This window comes from Microtus pennsylvanicus, chromosome X (assembly GCF_037038515.1).
Source record: "Microtus pennsylvanicus isolate mMicPen1 chromosome X, mMicPen1.hap1, whole genome shotgun sequence".
Classification (NCBI taxonomy): domain Eukaryota; kingdom Metazoa; phylum Chordata; class Mammalia; order Rodentia; family Cricetidae; genus Microtus; species Microtus pennsylvanicus.
The window spans coordinates 44,004,613-44,020,605 of record NC_134601.1 but is presented as its reverse complement, the minus strand read 5'-3'; the positions used below and the strand labels follow the sequence as shown (position 1 = coordinate 44,020,605).

The window sequence follows — 15,993 nt, the reverse complement described above, 5'->3', positions numbered from 1 at the left end:
GAGTATTGGAAGTAGGGGATTGGAGGGAGGGGAAACTGTGGTTGGGATGTATTGTATGGGAGAGTTTCCTTTGATTTCTAGAGAAACTTATTAATATTGTGTGCATTCCCTTTATGTCCTGACACATGCAGACCAAGCACACCATGTGTTGGCTCTGACCAAAATCACACCCTAAGCTCGTGCTTTTGAAATTCACCTAAACAATTCTAAATGTTATATAAATAAAAGCCTCAGTCTTTGCCTTTTCAAATCTTTACAGAATCACAGTAAGCTTAAAATACTTATTAATATCTAGGCTTAAATGTTGTTATATGTTCCTGTTTTGTTATTCTCTTAGTTTGTCTGTTTCTATGGAAGACTTCTTCAGGCTTCTCCTTTCTTACTGTCTTTGCATTTTGTTACAGAATCATTTCTCCTTGTATATAGCTTCACGGTACATATGAATGTGTGTATGACAATTAGCAACTCTCCTATACAGTTTTCTGTTGTCTACTTTAGATTTTATGATCAATAATTTACTGATGACTATTCCCCATTGAACACATTGATCATAGTTGCACAGATGGGCCATATTTTCTCTTTTACTATTTACACAAGCTGCATGAAATGACCTACTCAGAAACATTTCCATTGCTTCCTCTCTGGTTTTCAACTTAACAGTGAGCCAGATCTTACATAATGACTATACCCTGAAGGCATAAGTCACAAAACAATCCCAAACCAGTTTGGAATTATTATTAATAAAAGGATTATTTATTTAAAGGAAAAACTTACAGATCACCATCGTAGACAACAGCCCTCCGCACGACCAGGAAAGGAGTCTATTAGCCAGAAGGGGAGTTCAAAGCAAGAGAGAGAGTTCGAGTCTACCACTGTCTTTTAAAGCAAAAGAGACCATGCCCAAGTGAGCTGGTATCTTAAAGGCTATTGGCTGAATGTGCAGAAGGAGCTCCATTGCTGTCAGTGTCTTCTCATGCCCATTCAATTGAGGATACAGCACTGAACAACAGAACAAAAATTATCACTAAACAGCACACATCATTTTTTTGTTTGCCACCAATCCTCAGCAATTTTAACATTTATGTCTTTCTTCTATGCAATAATAACATGATAATACAAACATGTGAACAGTGTCTTTAATCACTTACATTCCATATTCAACATTGTAAAATGATGTGGGATTCCCGTCTGTATGCTGTGAATATGTTTTGTTACCATTGGTTTATAAAGAATCTGCTTTGGGCCTAAGGCAGTACAGAAGAGAGCAGGGTGGGAATGTCAGGTATATATAGAGGAAAAAAGAAGGCAGAGTCAGGAAGATGCCATGTAGCTGCCAAAAGAGACAGATGATCCAGAACCTTAGCAGTAAACCATGAACCTCATGGTAAAATACAAAATAATAGGAATGGGTTAATTTAAGATGTGAGAGTTAGTTCATTAAAAGCCCGAGCTAATAGGCCAATCAGTGTTGTAATTAATATAGTTTCTGAGTGATTATTTTTGGATTATTCATCTGGGAATGAACAGGCAGTCTCTACATACAGTGATACACTATTTACAAATTGGCCTCAAGTTACTGGACTAACAAGAGAAGCAGGCTGTGGTGTAACCTCCTATGTCTTAACATGTCTCTATTATACAGGGTCTTATCTAAATCCTGAGTTCTGAACAGGTGGGAATTGAAGACATTCCAACACGGGTTTTGATCCTACTGCATGTACTGGCTTTGTGGGAGTCTAGCCTATTTGGATGCTCACCTTCCTAGACCTGATTGGAAGGGGGAGGACCTTGGACTTCCCACAGGGCAGGTAACCCTGACTGCTCTTTGGACTGGAGAGGGAGGGGGGATGGTGAAGGAAATGGGAGGCTTGGAGGAGGCGGTTGTTTTTTCAAAAAAAAATAAAAGATTTGGCAATGACTCTTCTGTTTCTAATTTGTGATACACATTATGATTTTCAGAGATAGCAGAAAAAAATGCTGTGCCATTTTAAAATGCCAGCTTTCTGGGCTGTCTTACCAGTACAATCTCTGACTCTTTGAGGCAGGAGGTCCTGCTACAGAGAGAGCATTTGATTGTTGTTTGTTAACACACTGTTGCAGCTTGCTTGCCAGCAAGGGCCTTGAAATGCCATACAGTTGTGGCAATAAACATGGCTCCAGCTGATACCTCCACCATGAGCTTAGAATTTCAGAAAGCTAAGGAATGGGCTGGATCAAGCCGTCGAAGCCACGGCTCAATCCTTTCCATATTGTTTAGGAAATTAAAGAATCATGTGGTCAGAAAAAAGAGAGATATATAGTAATAAGAGAGTCAATATGAAGTGACCTCTAGATGATTTAGAGTGTGTTAAAAAATATATGCATGCTAAAGGTTAAAGTCTTTAAAATTAAAAAGAAAGAAAGAGAGTAGTTGGGTGTGGGGATATAAACCGTTAATCACAACTCTTGGTAGACAAAGGCAGGCAGAACTCTATGAGTTCAAGGCATGTTGGTACACGTCTTTACTCCCAGTTCTTGGAAAGCAGAGGCAGAGAGACCTCAGTGAGTTTAAAGTGCGGTGTCACATGTCTTTAATTACAAATCTGGGAGGTGGAGGCAAAGAGACCTTTGTGAATTCAAGGTGTGGTGGCAAACACCTTTGATCCCGGCACTTGGGAGGCAGAGGCAGGCAGATATCTCTGAGTTTGAGGCCAGCCTGGACTACAAGAGCTAGCTCCAGGACAGGCTCCAAGCTACAGAGAAACCCTGTCTCAACAAAAACAAAAACAAATGACAGAAGAAGGGGCTTTTTATTTACCTTCTAACACACAGAGAAAGACAGGCAGACATAGACACACAGTGACAGAAGTTTAGTCTGTAGAAGCAATCAAAATAGAGATCCATTTAAAGACTTACTTTTAAGCAATTGGATGCTACTTTGTCACAAGTTCAGAAACAAAGCCAGGCAAAATTCACTTGAAGATGCATTAAATTCAAAATAGTCCTACACAGATGCAGGAATTGTGATGACCTTGTAGGAATGACTATTCAAGAAAAGTAATTAGAGCTTACAAATTACTTTGTTTTCCTGGTGATTGCTTTTACTATAGATAGAACATTTTTTAATTAACAGTTTTCACTGTACAGAAAACAATGAGTTTCAATATGACATTTCCATACACGCATATCATTGTAGTTTGTTCATGCTCTTTTTTACTCTTTTGTTTTTTTCTCCTAGTTCCCCTTCTCTCCCTAAATAGTTACTCTTCCTCTTTCATATCTTGTATGTGTGTGTGTCTGTGTGAGAGAGAGAGACATCAAATTACCTTTATCCATTAATCTGATGATGAACACCTAGGATGATGCCATAATTTGGCCATTGTGAATAGTGCCACAAAAGAAACAGGGGCTCCCTCGTCTCTCTGTAACAGGCTGGCTCAGATTCCCTTGCAGCGATTCCCAGAAGTCCTGCAGATACATCATGTGACAGTTCTATTGTCAGTGCTTTGAGGAACCTGCACTGTGATTTTCCATAGTGGCTGGATTGACATCTCCACCAGGTTTCATTTTTTCACATTCTTGCCAGCATGTGATGCCACTGCTTTGTTTTTGGTGGCCATTTCGACTGCAGTGAGATGGAATCTGAATGTAGTTTGATCTTGCAGACCTACTGCTGTCTAGGGATGTTGAACACTTTTCCTACCTTTTTCAGCCATATTTACCTTTCTTCTTCTAAGAATCGTTTGTTTAGCTCATTGGTCAATGTATTGATCGGATAATTTGGATATTGATATTGGAGTTTTTCCTATATTATGTATATTAATTCAGTGTCAGGTATAGAGCTAGCAAGAAATTCATTCTTTCTGTTTGTGGCGTCTCCACTCTGCTGCCTATTCCCTTTGCTGTGCAGCTCTACAGTTTTAGAAAACCCAATCTGTCAGTTGTGCCTCCTGAGCACTTGGAGCTCTTGTCAAAATGTCCTTTCCATGCCTCGCCTCTATCATGACGTGTTCTCCTCATTTCAGGCCAGCAGTTTCAAAATTGAAAGCCTTCCATTAAGGTCGTTGTGGCAAACCTAATTGACTTCTGTACAAGGTGAGAGATAGTGACTTAGATTAATTCTTCTTCAGGAGAACATACAGTTTTCTCAGCACCATTTGGTGAAAAAGTGGTACTTTCTGTGGTGTGAGCTTTTGGCACCTTTGTCAAAAGTTAGGTCAAATGACCATTTGTGAGTCTAGGACTTGGGAGATAGTGGCAGGAGGATCAGTAGTTCAAGGCAAGACCATCCTGGGCTGCAAGGGATCCTGTCTCAGACACACATGCCAACCTGTACCTGTGTGGATTTACTCTGAGTCTCTTTTCTATTCCTTTGTCTTTGTCTCTGTTTTGGTGCTGGTAGCATGCTGTTTTTGTCTCTGTGGTTCTGTAGTGTAACAAATTAGGGCGTTGCCATGCTTAGGATAGCTTTGGTTATGTGTGAGGTTTTGTGTCTCTGTGTGAATTTTGGAAGATCTTTAGGAATTCTGAGAAGAATAACATTTTAATTTTGATTGGGATTGCACTGAATCTGTCAATTGTTTTTGGTAAGATCACCATTTTCACAATATTAATTTTTAAATTCATATCAGAAAGTCATTCTTCAAATTGTTTCTTTGGTCTGTTAAATCTTTTTATTATTTATGAAAACATATTTTAAATGCTTTGGTGTGAAGGTGTCAGATCCTCTGGAACTGGACAGTTGTGAGCTGGGTGCTGGGAATTGAAGCCGGACCCTCTGGACGAGCAGCCAGTGCTCTATTGCCAAGCCATCTCTCCAGGCCAAATGTTTTAGATTTTACTTTTGTATATGTTTGGTTTTTTATTGCTTTATAAATAATATCATTCAAAATTTCCACTTCCTCCCATCCTCCCACTCCTCTACTCACCCTCTCCCCTCCCTCTCCTATAAAAATTGGTAATTGTTGTTTTACATTTTTAATTGTAGGGCTAAAGAGATGTCTGAGCAGGTAATGGCATATGCTCCTAAGTCTGAAAAGCACCATTCAGTTCCTGGGAGCTATTTGGTTGAAGTTTTTCTCAGACCTCTACACACTCACAGTGGTAAGTGAATGTGTATACACACACAAAGAAAGAAGTGAATGTGTACACACACACACACAAAGAAAGAAGTGGAAAATACAATAAAATTTTAATTGCACGTGTCTTCATTTTGTTTTTTCAAGACAGGGTTTCTATGTGTAGCTTTGGAGTCTGTCCTGGAACTCGTTCTGTAGAGGAGGCTGGCCTCAATCTCAGAGAGATCTGCCTGCCTCTGCCTCCAAGAGTGCTGGGATTAAAAGCATGTGCCACCACCACACAGCTTCATTATAATTTCAGGTGCCTTGAACAAACTTTTAGCTTAAAATTTAGGTTTATTCCTAGGCAGTTAATTTTTGACTTATTTTGTTTGTCTAATTATGTATAATTATGTGTTTTTGTGTATAGGTGTGTGTATGCGAGTGCCCTCAATGCACAGAAGATAGCACTGAATCTCAAGGAACTTGAAATGGAGGAAATTGTCAGCTACCCAAACTCTAGTTCTCTGGAAGAGAAGCATGGTCTCTTATCAGTAGGCCATCTCTCTAGTCCAGTCTCCTAGGTATTTCTATTTTTGCAATTGCTAAAGGAATTGTTTTATTTCTTTCTCAGTAAGCTCAGTATTTATAAAGAGAAAAATCTAATTCTATAGGTTTATTTGGTATTCTGCTACTGAAAATGCTTATGAGATCTAGTACTCCTTTGGATCTTTCAAGTACAGTATCTGAGAGGTAATTTGACTACTTCTGTTTTCTTTTGGCTTCTGTCTCTTGTCTTATTGCTTTGACTAAGATTTCAGCACTGCTTTGAGTAAGAGTGAAGAAAGTGGACTTTTCACCTTCTTTTTCAAAATGAAATGCTTTCAGTTTCCTCGCATTTAGTACAATGCTGGTGAGAGGTTGGCGTACATGGTCTTCATTATGATTATGTGGTTGATCTTTCTTGCTACCATAAGTGAATTTGGGCCAGTCGAGTAGCACATTTCTAGAGAGACAGCTCTCAGGGAATACACCTGGGGAATGTCGGCGGCACCAGTCAATGGGCTGGGCTCAAAGAGTGAGCAAAGAGGACAAAAGGGAAAAGCAAATTGAGCAGAGCATCATCATTCTCTGCCTCATCACCACTGGCACATTATAAAGAGCTGTCGCAACAGTCTGCCACAAGAGCTGGAGCCACTGTCACTGCCATGGTATCACAATATGACGGGCTGTATTCTCTCCAAAGCCTGCACAAATTATGCCCTTGTCTTCTGAAGGTACTTTGGTCTGGTATTTTGTCAGGAAAATGAGAAATGAAATAAGGCCAGAACCTTGGTACCAGGGTGGGAATCATTATTGTTATAAATGGGACCTTGCAGTCCATAGGCCTTAGAAATAAGGTCACTGGAGGAATGTAGAAGAGTTCTGAGTTGTTGGCTAGAAAAGTCCTTGAACACTGTACGTAAAGCATAATGGGTGGAATATGGGAAGACCAAAATGCCAATAGAAACGTGGACAGTGAAGTCTGTGCTCATGAGGTTCCAAGGGGGAACAAGGACTCTACTGGGAACTAGGTTAGATGCCATTTGTCTTACATCCTCTCAGAGAATCTGGCTGCATTCTGTCTATACCCTGAGGAGCTGCAGGGACCTGAAATCAGAAGTGATGGACTAAGTCTGGCATAGGAAATCTCAACACATCATACTAATTCCTCTGATTAACTAATTTTTACATCACATTTGTGTGTTGATGGGCAAGGCCAATCAGAAGTTGGAATTAACCAAACCAACTTAAAATAATATTCAGCTTTAATAAACAGAAGAAAGGAAACTTACAAAACCAGGGTTCCAGCGATTCAGGAGAACAGGGACACAAAGAGAGAGAGGTAGAGCACATGGATGCTTTTATTGGCTATCTGTGGCCCCAGGGGACACCCTAAGCAGCATGTGATTGGCTGAAGTCCCCCATCATCTCCCCCTTTCTCTAAACAAAATTGAACTAAACCCAATACAACTATATACAGTAGGAACAGATACCAAATATAAAATTACAAATAACAACCAATATTAAGCAAGAAACATATAACAAAAGTTTTGCTAAACATTCTATTTCAAGGAGACTAAATAATGTAGAGAGTAACTACAATTATCTTGCCTCTGACTGGCTAATTCTCACATCTTGATTAACCCATTTCTATTACTCAGTGTAGCACCACGAGCTGGTCGCTTACCAGGAAGGATCTTAACCTGTGTCCATCTTGGAGAGGTGAGCTATGGCGTCTGTCTCACTGCCTTATTCCTCCCAGCATTCTGTTCTGTCTTCCCCACCTACCTATGTTCTGACCTATCAGGCCAAGCAGTTTTCTTTATTAATTAACCAATGAAAGCAACAGTACAGCAGGCCTTGGTGAGCTCCCATTATATCAGTTGATGGATTCAGCATACAATGAATATTGAGACGTTTAGCTATAATGATGAATCTTGGGTAGGAGAAGCCATTTCCAAAGCAATAAGGAGACATCAAATTGCCAGGTGTTTTATTGGGGTAAATTAGGACATCTGCAAAGGGATTGCAGGCACAGAATTTCTAGTAATAATATCTCTTCTGGGAATGACAAAAATAGGAGACCTCGGCCTTCAGGTATATGTAGGAGATGCATTAAAGACGGCATTGGTCCAACGAATGCAGGTCAACAACAGACAGACAGGGCAATTCTATATCATCAGGTAACTCCTTGAGGGGCCTCTCGCAGGCCCCCAAGCCAACAGTGGCACAGTCATTCCCAGTCACAGTGGAGAACATGCCTCACCAAGAAAATTAAAAGCTCCAATTTCTGCTGTAAAAAGTAATACTGGTATAAATGATGAATTACACGTGGAGGATGAGTCAAAAAAAACCAGTAGGACAGAGTAAACATATATTTTGGCAGACTTCTATTAAGGATCAAAGACCAAAGCTAAGAGTCTGTATTTATTCAATAAAAGAGGCACTTTTATTGAAGGCTTATTAGACACAGGTGTGGATGTTAGTATCATTACCCCAGAATCTTGACATCCGAATTGGCCTCTTCAAGAGGTAGATGTTCAGTTCCTGGGAATTGGAACCCTATCTCGTGTAAAACAAAGCACAAGATTGGTTGAATGCATAGGTCCCGAAGGGCAAATAGGAAGACTAAGTCCATATATAGCCAATATTGCCATAAATTTATGGGGCCGTGACCTGCTACAGCAATGGAATACCCAGATTAACATTCCTGTATTTCCAGGAACTCATAATTCTGGGAAGGATAGGATGAGGTATTATGGAAAAAGGTCACCAGCCATTCAGGCTGTACAAGAACATACAGCAAATACCAAACCTTTAGAGGTACCAACAGCCCTACATTTAAAATGGCTAACTGAGAAGCCAATATGGATCAAACAGTGGCCTCTAGCTGAAGATAAATTACAGGCATTGGAACAGCTGGTGCAAGAGCAACTAGATGCTCACCATATTGAAGAATCAACCAGCCCTTGGAATTCTCCTGTGTTCGTTGTAAAAAAGAAATCTGGTAAATGGAGAATGGTGACAGATTTAAGAGCTGTCAACAAAGTAATTCAACCTATGGGCCCACTACAATCTGGAATTCCTTTGCCTTCTCTGTTACCAAAAGGATGGCCTCTTATAGTTATTGATTTGAAAGATTGTTTTTTCACTATACCGTTACAAGAAAAGGATAGAGAAAAATTTGCCTTCACAGTGCCTACTTATAATAATTCTCAGCCTAATGGGAGTTATCAATGGACTATCCTCCCACAGGGTATGCTCAATAGTCCTACATTGTGCCAATATTTTGTATGTAAGCCATTGGAAATAATTCGTAAACAATTCCCCAAACATGGATGACATCTTGTTATCTGATTCAAATAAAGATACTTTAGAAAGGATGTTTGAAGAAGTAAAGAAAGTCTTGCCTAGGTGGGGATTACAAATTGCCCCTGAAAAGATTCAAAGAAGAAATTCTATTAATTACCTAGGTTACAGAATAGGGTTAGAGAAAATTAAAATGCAAAAGGCACAAATTAGGAGAGACCGGTTAAAGACTCTTAATGACTTCCAAAGATTGTTAGGAGACATTTCCAGTCTACGACCAGCTGTTGGGATAACACCTGATGTAATAGTTCATTTGAACAAAACCTTAGATGGTGATAAAGATTTGAATAGTCCAAGAAAACTGACAGCTGAAGCAGAAAAGGAACTGACAATGACTGAGGAAAAATTACAGGAGGCACATGTGGATAGGGTGAACCCAAATCTTAGCTGCATCCTAGTCATATTGCCTTCCAGAATTTCTCCTACAGTGATTCTAATGCAGAGGAAAGATATTATTTTAGAGTGGACATTTATACCTAATAAACCAAGTAAAAAATTAAAAACTTATGTGGAAAAAGTCTCTGAGTTAATTATAAAAGGTAACCTCAGACTTCATCAACTGGCAGTTATATATCCAGCAGAAATTATAGTGCCTTTTACTACTGAAAAAATAAAAAAGTTATGGGAAGACAACGAACTGTGGCAAAGAGCTTGTGCTAATTTTTTGGGAGAAATTAATAGCAACTATCCCAAAAGTGGTAGACTTAACCTCTTAAAAAGAACTTCTTGGATTCTTCCTAGAAGTGTACGTGATGCTCCAATAACTGGAGGCCGTACGTTCTATACTGATGCAAATAAATCAGGGAAAGCAGGTTTCAAGTCAGATGAATTGAGTAAGGTGGAACAAAGCCCTTATAATTCTGTCCAGAAGGCAGAATTATATGCCATTCTTATGGTGCTAAGGGATTTTAAAGAACCTCTTAATACAGTTACAGATTCACAATATGCAGAAAGAGTTATCTTGCATATTGAAACCGCTGAATTTATACCAGATGACACAGAGTTGACTTCATTGTTTGTCCAGGTACAAGACATAATCAGGAACAGGCTTTGTCCGATGTACATAACACACATCCGGTCCCATACAGGTCTGCCTGGTCCACTAGCCCAAGGCAACGCTGAGCTTGATCAATTATTGATTGGAAGTGTGTTGCAGGCCTCAGAATTTCATAAGAAGCATCATGTCAATAGTAAAGGCCTAAAGAAAGAATTTTCCATTACTTGGCAACAAGCTAAGGACATTATATAGAGATGTCCTACTTGTTCTTTCTATAATCAAACACTGTTGCCTGCAGGGAGTAACCCAAAGGGCACCAAGAGAAATGAAATCTGGCAGATGGATGTGTTCCACTTTATGGAATTTGGTAAATTAAAATACGTACACCACACCATAGACACGTATTCAGGTTTTCAATGGGCTACTGCCCTGGGCTCAGAAAAGGCTGATTCAGTAATCACACATTTATTGGAAGTTATGGCCATCATGGGTATACCTGCACAAATAAAGACAGATAATGGTCCAGCATATGTATCTAAGAAAATGAAACGCTTTTTTGATTATTATAATATAAAACACATTACAGGTATACCAAATAATCCTACAGGTCAGGCAGTTATAGAAAGATCAAATCGTACTATAAAGGATATGCTGAACAAACAGAAAGGGACCGAAAATACCCCCAGAAATAGATTACATAATGCTTTATTAAACTTGAATTTTCTTAATGCTAATGAGAATGGAACGAAAACAGCAGAAAGACATTGGATAATGGAAAATTCTGCTGAACTAAATCAACCGATTTATTTCATAGATGTGCTGACCTCTCAATGGAAGCCAGTATATGTGCTACGTTGGGGAAGGGGTTTTGCTCTTGTTTCCACAGGAGAAGAAAAATTGTGGATACCATCAAAATTAATAAAGTGTTGATTTGAAGAGGAGAAACCTCTTGGAAAGGAGAAATGACAACTCATCCACAATGATGATATTCATACAGGTGGTAAGAAAAACATATAGAATGGGGGCAGGGTTCTGTTCTTATCTCCACAGGAAAACACTCATCTTTGAAAAATTCAAGGGACCCTGGATGTTTGGATACTGACAGATGGAAAAATACCTGCCCAATAGGAAATATCAAGAAAACTGAATGAGTTGTGTAAGTAAAATATATTAAACCATATTTCTAAATTTATAAAGCTTGTTTTGAAGTTGGACTCTGGCTCAGTCCCTCTCCAATTCCAAGCCTGTTAGTTAGAGAAAAACCCAGAGTTTCTGGAGTTTCGGTCTCATATCAAGAGCCATGATATGGGACAGAAAGAAATATGAGTTTAGAAAACATCTTTGCTTTTCTTCATATCTATCATACTTTTCATTGAATATATCTATCATGCCTTTCAGTGAATATATATATATATATATGTCTATATGATTAATGTTTAAGTTTTTCACAATGAACAATGAGTTTTTCCTGAAGTGACATTTGAAGTTTCCAGGAAGAAGATCGGGCCCCACAACAACAAGTCCACCTGGTTGATATGACGTCATGATACTGATAGCGCTACTACAAGAACTGCTTTGGGTACCAGCTGCACAAGACAGTTCCAACTTGGTTAGTTGAAATGGTGCACATCTTATTCAACATTTTGGCCAGACCTGCACAAAATACTCAGAGACTATTGGCAATTTTAAAAGACATTGATCTTGAAATTTAACCATCATTTTACTTTCACAGGATCCCCCAGAAAGAACGTCGCCCCCATGACAGTTGGAAGTAATTCTAGAGGACCACGTTCCCTTTCCCAGTAAAGTTTGCCCTTGGGTTTAGGGACATCATTTAGGGGTTGATTATAATTAGTATACGATTGAGGGTTAGGGGAGGAATTTTATAAGCTCAGGGACCATTTTGAAAAAAAAGAGGGATGATGGGATAATAGATTTGTAATTGTGAGTTACTGTTTTTAGACAAATATATTGGTATAGATTCTTGTATACTGATACAAAGTTAAATTATATTGACTGTTGTAAGCATGCATGTTTCTACCTCTGTTTAAAACATTTTTATGTATTGACATATATTGTATTGATATATATATTGTATATATTTACCATATTGCAGTGTACATTTCTACCTCTGATTAAGATACTTATATAATGTTTGTGTATTGATATGTATTTACCTAATGCAATGTATATTTGTACATTGTTTATATTTGTAGGTCATTGTTCTCATTTGTTTCACAGTCGTTTATTGTCTTAGTCTTTAAGTTAGATATTGAGAATTATATAGACTAATAGTCATCTAAGTTTGTCTTTTATAATTAGACGAATCAGCTTCTTTAGATATATAGAGATTATACTCAGTATAGATAGATAATCTTCAACTTCTTCAAAGAGCTGTAGAAAATAACCTTTAACTTAACTCAGAGTTTTGTGGTAGTGAGACACAATTGCTCCTGGCAACACCACTCTATTCTCCGAGAGAATGTTGAGCACCAAAGACACTCCACCTGGAGCCTTTCTTTTTGGCAGAACTGGCCTTGGGGCAAAGAAATGCCCATACCTCAACCACTGACAAAGATACAGAGCGTGCATCAATGGATAAAACAGGACTGTCATATCCTGCCTAGACAGGGTAAGACAGTTTTGAAAAGTTGCTTGCCTTTGAAAACGGTATGTCAGTTATGTTAGGCCTTAGCCAAAGTTGGTTGCTTCAACGCTGCTAACGTGACTTTGGGTGATTGCCCAGGTAGCTAGTTGTCTCTGTGATTTGTTGCATGTTTTGGAAGTTGTTTTACTGAACTTCCTAATTACCCAGGTAACATTATTTCCCTTCTCAGATCTTTGATGGGGTTGAAGACTATATAAATGTAGTTACTTTCTCTCATGACTTGGCCAAGTTATTTATTATACAAGACCTAAGCTAGTTAGAATAGGATATTTGTACTTATTGTATATAATTTCATAGTAGGTTTAGAACTCTCTTATTTAAACAAAAGGGGGACGTGTTGCGGGAGGTCCTCCCGTTCCTCCAGCCTATAGCTGCTGAGATACCAGCCCATTGGGGTGTGGTCTCTCTCTCTTTAAAAAAGCGGCCACTTCCCTCTCCTCTTCTCTTCACTTCCTGCTCTGCAGGCCACTAGACTCCCTTCCTGGTTGCGCAGAGGGCTGACGGTGATCTGTAAGTTTTTTCCCCTTTAAATAAATACCACCCTATTAATCATAATTCCAAACTGGTGTGGCATTGTTAATGACTTATGCCTTCAGTCTTCCGGTCTTACTGCCAAGAACTCAGCTTTTCAATAAGAATGTGTATAATATGTATATGGTAAGGTAACAAAACATTATCCTGGAACTTAGTGCAAGTGGGGACCAGATAATCTCTCATAGTTAGGTAACAGTGAATAATGAAAATCTATGTGAGTTGGTTGGTACATCAGTTGTGGTTATCTTAAAAACTCTGATGTCTTACAGAGGGTTTTAATTTTGTTATAGAGGTGAGAGAGGCTGCTGTTGATAAATATACAAAACGGAGATGTTTCATGAAAACAGGGATATCAAGGTATTATGAACCTTAGTTGATTACAGAAAATAGTAAAGGATATAGTATTAACATGACAAAATCTTGCTGGTATTTGGTGTATGGAATGACAAAAGGAAGAAAAAAAAGAAAGATGATTTTGTCACTACGTGTTGTCATTGATACAGCTTGGTTATAGTAATGTTTCTAGCTCTTAGTGTTCTGTGTTCTCTTTTCCCTACAGGAGCCCTAAACTGAGGATCCTAGATTTAAGGGAGGATTCTGGCTGCAAGATCGTCTGCTGGAGATCAGTACTATGTCACCTGCATGCTTGTTCTCCTGTGCTCACTTGGAGCACTCTATCTTGAAGATCAAGGACCAGTATCCTATTGCAAGTTCAGATCCTGAGGTTCAACCCTCTAATAAGACTATGGAATTAAGAGTGAACATTTCCCTCAGAAGCGGTAGCACCTTAAGGGAATGTGAATATTTGGCTCTGCTTCTGAATAAAATAGAAGAGAGTTCAGGTTCTTTGCACCTGTGCTGCCGAGATTTGGAAATCTATAAATTGGGTGATAGTAGAAACACTCTGAACCATTTAGATCTCAAATGCCTTGATCACCTGTCAGGGTTTCAGGGCTGTCTGAGTGAGTTCATCATCCTTTTGACTCAGTTGGGACACCTGAGCAGACTTTGTCAGTCTAAAGTCCCTTGTAGACCTTTGAATGAGAAAGGTTTTGGAATTGTGTCTCACAGCTGAGGTGTATGGACCATCTAAATGAACTCAGTTTGTATTCTTTTGCCATCACAGATCATGTTGAAACTGTCCTGAGATAAGGGCCTGGGATAAATACTGGGTTTCCAATAGCAGCCTGTTTTTACGATGAGAGAGATAATTCTTAGATATCCTTAAGCTTCCCATAACCCTTTCTCCTTCTACCTCAGAATGGGCAATGCTGGGAGTTTTAAAACAGCCATGGAATGGTATTGTTCTATAGTTGAAGGCAAAAATGGGGTTACAAAAAGCATAGTCAGATGAGCATGTAGGCACTGAGCTCATTCCAGAAATATTGAGGTCAAAGGAACAATGCAGTTCTCCTCTGGCCATTGAGAGTTAAAGAGGGGGAATTGAAAGACTTTATGTTCCGGCACAGGTGCACATAGTCATACACTCGTATATGGTAATGTCATATCATGAGGAAAATCTCCAAGGTTCAGGCCATGACTGGAAAGGCTGTTATTTATGGACTGGTCAAAGGGAGTTTCTAGTTGGTTGCTCCTTCTGTCCCCTCTCTTCTGAGCAGGTGAACTAGCTCCCCCTTTGGTTATGTTGTATTTTCTAAGTTGATAGTATTTTCACTAAGTTTTTCACACAACTTTATAAGAATATGTTCAACATATTGTAAAAGTTAAACTAGTATTTGCCAGGGTGGTAAAGTATCTCTCACAGACCCACAAGACTATTGTGTGAAAGCTCACATCATTTGCTGATGATGAGCAAAACGGTTTGTTCTAGTTTCACAGATATAGTTCTCCTCTTCGAGTCCACATTTCTTTTAGAAATCCTTTTCTGTTTTCTCTCTGAAGAGTCCTACCAACCAGTTTGAATTTCTTACATCTAACATTCTGTGAACTTTCTTGCAATGATTTCAAGTTTCTAGCTGAGTGCACTCAAGCCAACCATTTAAAGCTGCTGAATATCAGCAATAATCCAATGTACTGGAAAGATTGTGAGCCCTTTTATCTATACAAATAGATTGGATCAGAAAAGGGAGTTCCCTCACCACGCAAGTTACTCCTAATATTCTTTGTTTTGTATATTTAGTGTTTTGATTATTGTGTGGTGAGGGAACTTCCTTTTCTGATCCAATCTATTTGTTGTTTTGTAAGTTTCTTTCTTGTACCTTGATAGGGATATCCTTCTTTAGGTTAGGAAAATTTTTTTTCTATGATTTTGCTGAAAAGAGTTTTTGTGTTTGGTCCTCTATTTCTTCTCCTTCCTCTGTTCCTATTATTCTTAGATTTAATCTTTTCAGTGTCCCAGATTTTCTGGATGTTGTGTGTTGGGAGTTTTTTAGATTTAACATTTTCTTTACCAAATGTATCCATTTCCTCTATGTATCTTCAATTTCTAAGATTTTATTTCTATCTCTTGTATTCTGTTTGTGTAGCTTGTCTCTGTGGTTCCTGTTTGAATTCCTGATTTTTTCATTGCCAGAATTGCTTCAGTTTAGGTTTTCTTTATTGTTTCTATTTTGATTTTCAGATCCTAAATAGTTTTATACATTTCTTTCCACTGTTTGTATTTTCCTGTATTTTTAAAATGGGATTTATTTATTTATTTCTGTTGTTTGTGTTTTCCTGCATTACTTAAGATGTTTATTCTTTTATGTTGTAAAAGTAAATATGCTGGCCTGGCCTATTACCTGGGTACACTGTCCATTTAAAAGAAAAACCCTGTCCACTCCAATCTCCTCCTTCCTGCATCCAAAGCAAGGGGATCTCAGGCCTCCTCTCCAGCCTTCTCTCTC

At 38.7% G+C, this 15,993-nt stretch overlaps 1 pseudogene; it reads left to right on the top strand.

Moving 5' to 3' along the window:
• LOC142840327 (PRAME family member 8-like) overlaps positions 1-15,218 on the top strand; it is a 225,215-nt pseudogene extending 209,997 nt beyond the window's left edge.
• The last annotated feature ends 775 nt before the right edge of the window (positions 15,219-15,993 follow it).